We start from the raw sequence: 7,900 nt of genomic DNA, 5'->3' as shown, positions 1-7,900 counted from the left end.
GTATTACTTGAGTACCTAAGTCATCATATAATGTATTTTCCACAATGCCCAAAAAAGATTCTTTTTTGTTTGTTTGCTTACTAAAAACTCAAGCTTTGTGCTAAGTATCCATCACTGCATCCATCCATCTTTATATTTTACGCATATGTAACGTACAGAAAAGTTAACATTTGTTGAACATCATGATGCATCAGATATTTTGCTAAAACTCTTCGTACACATTTGTACAAGGCAGGTACTGTTCACTTTGTTTCACAAATGAGGAAAATGAGGCTCAGAGAGGTCTAGCAATCCAAGCTTTGAAAGCTGGCCTGTCCAGTTGCAAAACCCATGCTTGGAGCCACAGGCTGCATGGCTTATCTTCATCAAAGAAGATGCAACAGAAGTTGAGGTCTTTAGGAGCTTACCATCTGGCTCCAGAGATAAAACACACCCTTACAATGATGGAAAAGAACCACAAAGTGCAAAGTAACCAAGAGCATAGTATATCGGTAAATTAGCAGGAAGACTGCTTGAGGAAGGCTAATCGCAGACATGAAGGCAGACAGCGTTAAGTACAGATCCCGCTACTTAGTGCGCAGTGTTAGGTGCTCTGAATCTCAGCTTTCCTCAGTGATAATTTGAGTGGGTAATACCTTCTTCACAGGCACACTTCTGCCCTCCACCCTGTGGGAAGCCATATTATAGAAAGATCAGTGACCTAGATGGACAGTTACATTGCAGAAATAATTCTTTTCCCTCTAACCTTAACAATAACAAAACCGAACAATACCAAACCCAAAATACAACAAACCACACCCTAAAATGTGTTGCAAATAAGAAGAACATCAAGAATATATAACTACGTTTATTTGTTGTACTATTCATGATAGAAAGAAATAACATAATTGCGAAAGGGCTCTTGTTTATAAATATTAGAAAGAAAAAATCTAACAAAGATTATGTGGCAATATTTAAGCTCTGATGAGAGTTGGACGTTTTTCTTTGCAAGAAAAACATAATTAAGACCAAGAAGATTAGGCATTCTAGTTCCTGTTTAGTGATTTTTTTTCCTGTTTGTATTTATTATTATATTGTAGTTGTACATTATTGTAATTTAAAACTCTCTGCCAGAATAAGAAAAGCAATTTGCTCCATTAATTTATCTGATTAGGAGTAAAGTCAATGAAAATGGAATTAAATTTTCTGCCTGTATTCAGAAATCTTTAAGGATCATTTTGTATTTATGGGGAAAGGCCTCATTATTACTTGTAATAAGAATAAATAATAAAGAGTGTCCATGTTTTTAATAACCATTTTCAGGACCACAGACAGCTCAATGTTTTAGGTCCACCTTCTGCCCAATATGCTTCATTTCATGATCAAAAGTAAAATTATATATGCAGTCTGCTTGTACAATCTCTATTTTCAAAGCTATATTTTTACTCTAAAAGAACAACACATGTTTGGGGACAGTAGATCTTTAGTTAATCTTATTTTCATCCACTTTTGGTATTCCATTCTCCATTTTACTCACTTGATGTTACTCAGCAATGAATGATAAAATTAACCAAGATTAGATTTTTCTTATATCCTTCCCGCAAAATGTTCTTGACACTTTAAAGCAAAACTTTCTCTGAGGTTGAATGTGTGCTTAATGGGGAATGTAGGGAAGAGGGGAGTATCCAAAGAATGGATTAGGATTATGTTTTCTTTCAAGTTTCATGCAGACTAAAGAAGATAGGAAGTGTATAGAGGTTCCTTAACTCTCACCTCTGTACTAAAGTTTCTCCACAGGTGCAAAGGGGAGGACCTCTTGCCTGGAGAATTCAGGATGGGGTTAAGAAGCAAAGAAAAATGTGACTAGAGAAAGTAAAGAGGCAGTTGGATGCAGGTAGGAATAACTAGCTGTATCATTTAATCAGAACTATTTCACTTGCTAGTGAAAGAAACCCAAATCAAATCCAAAGAAAAGAGAAGCTGTTGGTCGTATATGACAAAGTAGAAGAGTATGCAGCGTCAGGAATAGTTGTATCCAGATGCTCAAATTATATGTTATCAGAACTCTTTTTATCCCCCTCTCCTCAACTGGCTTTTCTCTGCATTGGCTGCACTCTCAAAAAGGTTGTCCCCTCCTGTTAGCAAGGTGACCACTGCTAGCTCCAGGCCTACATCTTATCAGTATAGCACCTCCTGATAAAGATTTCCGCAAAAATCCCTGCCTGTCTTCACTAACCGATCACTGTGGGCTCCTGGTTTGATTGTGCTAACTCCTGGAACTATGGATTGGATCAGATCCAGACTGAGAGGGATGAAGGAGAGGGTCCCCAGAAGAACCACAGGAGGAATGGATGACAGGCAGGCAAAAACAATAGACACATGGTACTCTTTTTCAAGGGCTGCTGTAACAAACTACTGCAAACTGGGGGCTCAAATGAACAAAAATTTATTGTCTCAGTTCTGGAGACTCAAAGTCTGAAATCAAAAGTGTCAGTAAGGGTTGGTTTCTTCCCAGAAACCAAGGACTGTGAGAGAAGGACCTGTTTCAAGCCTTTCTCCTTGACTTGTAGATGGTCATCTTTGTGTTCACTTGGCATTCTCCCTATATATATGTTTGTCCAAATATCCTCTTCTTATGGAGAACCTGTAATGAGATAGGGCACACTCCGATGACTTCATTTTAACTTGATTACCTCTGTAAAGACACTTTCCAAACACAGTTACACTCTTAGGTGTTGAGGGTTAGGACTCCAACCTATCTTTTTCGGGGGGACACAATTCAACCCATAACATGCCTCTGCAATAGATACTTTATTTCCTGGTCTAAAAGCCTCTGATTCCCTTGATTTAACCCTTTACTACAGGAAATGCCTTTTACCTAGAATGTCTGCTACTGCTTGATAGCAGATAGGGTGCCTCCCCGACATTATACCCTCCAAGTCCAAAGAATATAATGTAAATCATTTAAAGGAAACAGTTTTTCTTAAAATGTAGGTATGTGTTTGGGGAAAGGGGTATGATATATAAATAAATGTGTCCAAGGTAACTGTGCAATAATTTTGTTTTTCCACAATTGGTGTTTCTAGGAGACTCTCCATAAGAGTATTCCCTAGTCAAATACATTTGGAAAGTGCTCTACAATTATCCCTCTTTTAAAGACATACGATGCATGTTAGCATATCATGGTAGAGTGATTGCGTCAATGCCCCCACATATTCAGTTCTCCCTACATCCGTGTCCTTTACAATGGAACTTTGTAGGTCCTTCCATCAAAAGGTAGAGTACGTTCCCCTGCCCCTTGATCCATCCCTTGTTTGGCTCTGTGACTCACTTTGGATAACGTGATGTTAGCAGCTTCGATGTGCTGTGCTTTTCTACTCCATGTTTGCTCCTTGCTTTTCTCTTCCAGCTAGGCTGTTGGAAAACGCAGTACGTGGAGCAGAACCAAGCTGATGTCATCATGGCAGGGGCCATGCTAGAGAAGTCAACAACCGGCCAGTCCCCAGACACGTGAGCAAGCCCAGTCAAAATCTGTGGTACCATCTAGCCACCTGGTAGCCTTATCAGCAACAATAGATGGTGTTGTTTTAAACCGTCAAGTTAACAGGTGAGTTACTTAACATCGTTGTGGTAATAGATAACCTACATGCATATCAAAGGTTCCAAGAAGTCCATGGAAGTCCATGTTTCCAAGAAACATATTTTTACTTGGGATAAGCTAGGGCTTCCCAAATGTATTTTTCTGGCATAACAATTAACATCCTGCAGAACAATGTTGCACAACTCCAGATTGGGAAATTCTTCCATAGACTTATTTAGGGAAAACCTGAAAATAGTAGAAAGGTTTTGTGTGAATCCTAGGTTATTGACAACCATCTCTGTTGTTAACAGTGAATTGGCTCCCAGCATCCATTTCAACCTTATGCTCTGTACTTCCTGATAATGTAGAGACTGAAAAGCTAAACACTATGTTTCTCAGACTCCCTTGAAACCTTTTTTTTGGATGCAAATTAAATCCCACCATTTAGATGTGTGAGATTTAGAATGTGAAAGTGAGGCAGGGCCCGTGTTTTTGTTGGTGGCAAAAAAAAAAAAAAAAAAAAATCTTGTGTTTTTAAAAAATTTTCTCCTGAAGCAACATCCCAATGTCTAATTTAGCTTCTGGATGTTAAATTGTGGTGGCATCGTTGGGCTCTTGTTTTCCCCTGCATAACCACCACTGTGTGTTCTTGAATCAACAATTCCAGAGAATGTGGCAAACGTTGCCACTTCTTTGGCACGCGGTTTTCTGGGAGTCAGTCCTGGAGGCCCAGCCTAAAGCTCTCTTCTTCAACTGATATACTAAGTGATTTATTAAGTAATCAGATCCCTAAATGAAATCTCTTTCTGCTTAAGATAACTAAGAGGGTTCTGTTCCTGTACTGATTGATGACTGATCCTATATTTAACTCATTGAAGCCTAAGTTCCCCCATATGTAAAAATTAGAGCTAATAACAACCTCCTTATGGAATTATTGGGGTCCATGAGACAATGTTTAGCTTTGCACCTTGCATACAGTATAGCAAGTACTCAATGAAAGGGATTCTTATCCTGTATCATAACATGTTTAACAAGTGCTCATCTGATTTTCCTGTTTGTTGCATGTTTTCGCAGGAGGAAGAGCCAGTAACAAATTTGTTGCAAACATTTGCAAAGTGAAAACGACCGTTATTTTCATTCTTTTCTCATCTGACAAGGGAAGATGCAAGGAAAATGCATAGAAGAGAAAGCATGTGTGAGAATGGGAAGGAAAGTAAGAGTAAGCAAGCGAGATGATTCCTGCTCTAGAAGCCTATTCCTGCCTTTTTGGGGTTCCTACACCATCTGTTATTACCCCTTTTTTGCTGAATTACAAATACCTACCTCTGTTGGTAGCCTCTCCATCAATATTTACACATACTTGATTCTTCTCAGTTAAAAAAAAAAAAGAAAATCCTCTGCCTACTCCCACCCCACTTTATCCAGCTTTTTCCTGCCCTTCTTAACCAGGGGTCTTGAAAGGGTTGACTACATTTACTGCCTTCATTACTTTATTTCTCATTTCTCAGCCATTGGCAAGCCAGCTAGTATCTTATTAATTGCGTGGAAACTCTCATTCAAATCACCACTATCCAAATTGGTTGTAAATCAGCTCTTAGCTTATTTGATCCCTAGATAGGTTCTGACCAATTCTGATTTGGGGGTGGGGATTCCTCACACATACAACAAACAATGCTCTGACACCAGATGTCCTATAATTCAACTCAATTCCGACACTACTACTGGATATTGAATCAGATTCCACTTGGTCTTAAGAAACTGCTCCCCCTATTCACAAACTTGAGATGCTATTTGCAAACCCAGGTTCTCACCTGTGCTGTATAGATTGGGGGTTTTGACAATACCCTCTTTGAACTTCAGATGCCAATTGCAAGTCTAGGTTGTTACCTGTTCTTCCGACCAACTGGTTGTAAATCAGAGGTTCCCAGGGCCCCCTCCTTGGGTTTGATTAATTTGCCAGAGCAGCTCCCAGAACTCCAGAGTTCTGTGAGAATTCACTAGATAACCAGTTTATTATAAAAGCTCAGAACAGGCCGATGGAAGAGACGCATAGGACGAGGGATGGGGAAAGAGCAGGGCTTCCAGGCCCTCTCCGAATGCACTACTCTCCACAGATCTCCATGGGTTCACCCACCCAGAAGCTCTCCGAACCCTATCCTTTTAGGTTTTTATGGAGGCTTCATTACATAGGCATGACTGATTAAGTCACCCACCCTTGGTGACAACTCCATCTCCAGCCCTTCTCCCTTCTCCAGAGTCCAGAGGGTGGGCCGGAAAGTTCCAATCTTCTCATCACAGGATTGGCAACCATCCTCCATCCTTGGGTGCTTTCCCCCACCCCTCCTCAAAGTCACCTAGTTAACATGACAAAAGATGCGTTTATCACTGCAAACACTTAAGAAATTCCAAGGGTTTTGGGAGCTATGTGCCAGAAACATGGGCAAAAGACAAATATGATAATAAATTATAATAATTTTTTATAATACATTTTTATTTATTATAATATAATTTATAATAAATTACAATATCATAGTCCATCCCCTGGCCTTCAAACATTGATCCCTTACAGCAAAACATTCATAAAAGTCTAAGGCTACTGGCACATTACTGGAATCCCATTCAGTCACTGCAAACTATCTAGTTCATCGCCATACCACATGAATAGGTCGCCCAGCGTGCGCTTAGGTTAGATCGACAGGCTTCCGTTTGATCTTGTCAGATTCTAAAAGCAAGAGTGGTCTTGGCAAAAATGAGTTCACCTTTTGAGAGATCTGGTGTAATTGAGCTAACAGACAATGCCATCCTTTGCTTGGAGCCTCTCTCGAGGTGTTAATTTCCCTCATTATGTAACCCATTTATTCAGCTACTACTCTCATTTCCTCTCCATTATACCCAACCTCTTCCACCTTTGAAAGGGACATTAGGTTTGGCCATTGTGCTGCTCTAGATCACAGACAGCAATAATAGTCTAGCAAGTGTCTCTGCCTCATCCACTTCTATTTAGATAAGATCAAGATCGGGTTACACAGGTGCTGGACTACAAGCCTATCTTTACCACCAGGCAAGTCAGCATTCGTTGTTAGCCTCCCTTTGGCCGATGAAGTGAAGGCACATCCCGCCCCCTCAGGTCCTTAGAAATTCTTACATGAAGCTTAAATCACAGTTACAGGTTCTTGCTTGGGAAACATCCTTGTTTACACCCCTTGTAGTTGCAGCGCTGGTCCTATGATCGCTTCATCAGGTAGGGAGAAAAATTGAAGTGACGTGGGCTGGAAAGACTACCAGCACCCTTCCCATGTCCTTTTCCCCCAGATCCACCAGGAATCCATGGAAATCTCGCCAGTGGGGACACTCATGTTAAGTGTGTGCATACACATACGAAGGTGTGTAGGCTAGTCCTTCATGCCTTTATCTCCCCGCCCCCCTCCACCCCCCCCCCCCCCCCGCGCTTTAGACAACCAATCTTGCAATGACCCATTCCAGTTCTCTATCAGACTAGTACCCTGAGGAGATTATCTCTGTCCCTTGCCTGATATTTTGGTCTGTAAAATGTACTCCTTGTTCTGAAAAAACGACAGTGCAAAAGCGATTCAAATGGGAACAATATCTTCTCTTCTGGCTGTTTTGTTTTGTTTCTTACAGTATTCTGTAACATTCTGAGTTTTTGCATCCATCACCAGGTAAGCAGAGCCCAGTCCAGAGTCAGTGTCTGTTCTTGTCAAGACCTTTCTGTGGTCCACCAGCTACCAGCAGTCTCACTTGCCAGCTGTGTTTAGGGCTTTCCCAGCAGGGGATCTGCCACATCTTTACTCTCCATCCGTTGGCAGACAGAACAGTTCTTACTGGCGTTTCAGACCAAGGGGGTGCAAGAGGAATGTCTAGACTCAGCCCATCCCTGCATTGCCACGGACCCCCAATGTTCACTCACTTCATGGACCCAGGGGGCCACCTCAAGCACGCACACAAGGATATCTGCTTGCTTGTTCTGATCACCTTCCAAACCTGGAAAGGGTTCTTCTTGTGGGCACTGGCATGTTCCGTTTTAAAGCACTCTCAAATTTCCATCGGGTTGTGCCCCACCCAGGCATCCCTGTAACAGAACAGGCTTCCATTGCCCTCCTGCCAGGGAGGCAGGCTAGTGGCTACTGCCTACGAGTCAGGAAAAATCCGAACATGGAGGCTTTCACCACTGTTCAGTTTCTCCACCAATGCTAGGAAAAACAACATGCAATTCAGCCCGCTGAGCTGATTTTTTTTTTTTTTTTTTTTTTTTTTTTACCTTCTTTGATTTAGAAGCGGTGGACTTCCAAACAGGACGTTATCCACTCACCTTGGAACTGC

General features: G+C 41.2%; 1 long non-coding RNA gene across 1 annotated transcript; it reads left to right on the top strand.

The window, feature by feature from the left end:
- The first annotated feature begins 1,736 nt into the window (after positions 1-1,736).
- LOC147578946 (uncharacterized) lies at positions 1,737-4,832 on the top strand. Its single transcript, XR_015253088.1, has 3 exons — positions 1,737-1,873; positions 3,389-3,586; positions 4,634-4,832. It is a non-coding gene; the product is annotated as an uncharacterized LOC147578946 (long non-coding RNA).
- Positions 4,833-7,900: the final 3,068 nt, after the last annotated feature.

The sequence above is a fragment of the Puma concolor genome, chromosome B4 (assembly GCF_028749965.1).
Source record: "Puma concolor isolate L17-30 chromosome B4, mPumCon1.1.hap2, whole genome shotgun sequence".
In the NCBI taxonomy this organism is placed as follows: domain Eukaryota; kingdom Metazoa; phylum Chordata; class Mammalia; order Carnivora; family Felidae; genus Puma; species Puma concolor.
The sequence above is the reverse complement of the archived record's forward strand: the minus strand, read 5'-3'. Positions and strand labels throughout refer to the sequence as shown.